This window comes from Gobio gobio (assembly GCF_949357685.1).
Source record: "Gobio gobio genome assembly, chromosome: 12".
NCBI classification, from domain to species: Eukaryota; Metazoa; Chordata; class Actinopteri; order Cypriniformes; family Gobionidae; genus Gobio; species Gobio gobio.
In genome coordinates this window covers 35,537,713-35,541,195 of record NC_137105.1, presented here as the reverse complement: position 1 = coordinate 35,541,195, position 3,483 = coordinate 35,537,713, and the positions used below count along the sequence as shown (strand labels likewise).

Genomic DNA, 3,483 nt, shown 5'->3' with positions numbered 1-3,483 from the left:
GTATTATTCTGTAGCATTTTAATAAAATATCCATCAAAATATATATATATGGTGATATCGTTATTGTAAAATAAAATTTCTCATGTATGTATAATTATATGGTCATAATGCCCATCCCTACTGTCAGCTAGTTTTAAGATCAAGCTTGTCATAAAATGTAACAGAGCTTTGGAATGAATAATCTGAGATCATGTACACTTGTTCAACAGAGAGGACAGGAAACCACCATACTTGGACTCTGAAGAATTATAGGCAAACCAGGATTTTGGATCTACTGTGAAGTTTTTGTATGGGCCTGGTGAGTATGTTTTGCAAGTCCATGTCCGTAAGTTGATAATTAATATTAATGTTTTATCAAACAAATTAATATTCATTTGTGTGTGTGCATGTTTCTTCCCCCCTCATGATCCAGAAGTTTTGGATCCATGATCCTGAAGAACTTTTACAGATGTTGACCCTGAATGTGTAAAAGGTAATCTTAAAAATGTTGTCATTATTTTAATATTCTCTGTTTTTTTCTGTAATGTAGACGCATGCGTTTTCTGTGAAGTTGCTTTGAAACACTATCAGGGTTTTTTCTACATTGAAAATGTTTTGCCGGCCGCCAAAACAAATTTTTGTCCCGCCAAAGCCTTATTTGTTGAGTTATTGTGATTTGTGATTGATGTAGTAGATGACTGCTGCGCTTGAGTTAACTGAGTGACAGAGAGAACGACCAGTGAGCTCATCCCTCGCTCGCACTCTCTCTGTCTTCAAAATAAGCATTCTTAGCTTTCTAATGTTTCACATATTACGTTAATCAAAATCAAAAGGTCGGAAGACCGAATCCATGTTGCACGTGGCGCTATCAGACGATGTCTTCCTTTAATTACCGCTGGGTGTGAAATGCGCTCAAAAAACATTGACTGATTCTCTGACCAGCTGACATAAAGCATACTTTCAATAAACAGGAAACAAATCCTATCCGGTTATGAAGTGTTTTCTGTGTGTTGACAAATCTTTCGCAATGTTCTAACAGACGGGATTCACACACAACGCGTCTGCTAATGTCCGATTCGCCACATTATGACTCCTTTGAACCGAATCATTTTAACGACTGGTTGGAACGGATCAGTCCAACACTGAACTCACAAATCAGTTTAATAATTTACTCAGAACAACACCTGAAATGAGAACACAAGTGTGCTTACCCACTTTAGCAAGAGTGGATAGTAAGAATTATTTTTAATTATCAACAGTCTTTCAGCTTATTTATGTGGACAATGTGTAGTAAAATAAATAGCCTAAAATCATTTAGTTTAGACTGGAGTGAGGTGAACCCAGAACAAATTTGTTGTTAGCTAGCTGATTGTATATGGCAGAAAATTGTATATGGCTGAAAATTAGGCTATTTGTTCATTTTTTTAATACTATTTTTTTAATATTGATATGATTACCAAAACAATTATCAGTAAATAGTGTAAAAATGAGGAACAAAAACAAACATCAAGGTATCAAAATAAGATAAGCAAAAGTTACAAACTTTCTTTGAATTTATTTCAAATTTATTGTCAGTATTGCGCTTGCAGATCAAGTGGGTAGGGTATTTTTTTTTTACCGTGCGTATGTGTGTGTATGGATGACCATGTCTGTCAGCCACCACCGAAGACCGTTTTTGACCCAGGAAAAACCCTGAATATGTATTGTGAAAAGCGCTATACAAATACATTTTAATTGAATTGTTTTACTTACTTTTATTGGCATTAACTATATATTATTAATGTATTATTTGGCAGGTCGCAAGATGTATTTTATTTTGTGAGACTTTGCTGAGGAAGTATTCTTTGGCTCAGTCTGAAAAGGCCCAGAAAAGAAACACTATGAAGAACATCACACAGAACCGTCAGAGAAAGAGACGGGTAAGTTAAGAAACCGGTTAAGCTTTTCCCCCCCAGAATGTTACTATACTCCTCTCTGAGTTTTAGTGGTTAATTCACTGTCATGTTTTGCAGTTGCTGGAGACCAGGTCCAGGGTTGCACAAACCAACACAGAACCTGTGGAAGACAGCAACTATAGACAAGATGTCTGAAGATGCTGCTGTTGTTGATGGAAGGCCAGTGTGGATGGTTAGGCTAGCTACTACAAACCAGACTAGACTGACCCACGCTACGCATCACATCACCAGCCCATCACGGCAGTTTGAAAAAATGTTCAAAACTCAAACAACATTGTGTTAGAGTTGGTCACAATTCTTTTATAATTATAATTTTAATATTCAATTGTTCCATTTTATATTTTCTTTATTCCTATGTTTATATACTTATACTTTTATTGGTTCCCATATATAGAGTATTTACATATATTTTATATACACTTTTTAATTTATAGATTTCTTTGTCTCGTTTTATATTGTATACTTTGTATGTTTGTTCCTTTTTAGATGTCCATGTTGCTTTTGATCTCCACGTTTTGTATTGTTGTTCCTCTTACGCCGCCTTCCTTTAGAAACATTTTGTTCACTTATCTTTTCCCCCATTAATTTTAATGTATGTTTATAATGCTCTTTGTTCTTTTTATTTGGTTATATTGTTTACTTGGAATATTTATATGTATTTTAATATATTTTATATACACTTTTTTTGTCTTATAAATTTATTGTTCTCATTTTATATTGTTTAAGTTGTATATTTATTCTTTTCCTTTTTATGTTCACTGTGTATTTTATTCCTTTACATCTGTCTTTTAAATGCATTTTGTTCATTTTTTTTCCCTTTTTGTTTCTTTACCAATTCATTTTAACGTATATTTATGTTCTTTGGACTGTTTATATTTTTACATTTGTTCCTTTACATTTTCATCCCTTTTAAATACATTTAGTTCACTTGTTTTTGTTTCACCATTGTTTTAATGTTCATTTATAATGCTGTTAAGAATTTTTTTTTTTTTTTTTTATACCTTTTTAATAAATATTTCAGACTTTCTCAAATTGTTTTGTGTGTATTTTTCTTTTGGGAGGGAGAGGGGATTATTTTTTATATATATATATATTATATATTAATGAGCAAAATCTGCATAGCTGGCCTATAACCAATCAAGTCCCTATGCTACAAAACCTAGCCCACCCTTAGCCTTAGAAGTAACCAATAAAGTCACTTGACTGGGTTTTCAATGAGCCCTGTCCTCCAATAGCAGTCTGGGTTTTGGGAGTGGTTTAAAAAAAAACAACCAATCCAGTTTGAGATGAAGGACCAATAGGGGATGGAAGGCAAAGCTGTTTAGAGGTGTGAAAATGTCTCCTGGGAAAAACTTGATGGGATTATTTGCCATGGCAACAAATGGCTGTAGCATGGGAGTATACGGCCACAACATACATCCGATTTGGTACCATTTCGGATGAATACGGACATATACGGATCCATGGAATTTGACCTATCCGGCCAGTATACTCCTGGATTCTTCCGAATTTCAGCAGTGTATACAGGAGTATCCTGGTCCGGATACAC

General features: G+C 34.2%; 1 long non-coding RNA gene across 1 annotated transcript; it reads left to right on the top strand.

Annotated features, from left to right (window-relative positions):
• The first annotated feature begins 285 nt into the window (after positions 1-285).
• On the top strand, positions 286-2,894 carry LOC307135670. Its single transcript, XR_013817698.1, has 3 exons — positions 286-472; positions 1,776-1,898; positions 1,992-2,894. It is a non-coding gene; the product is annotated as an uncharacterized lncRNA (long non-coding RNA).
• Positions 2,895-3,483: the final 589 nt, after the last annotated feature.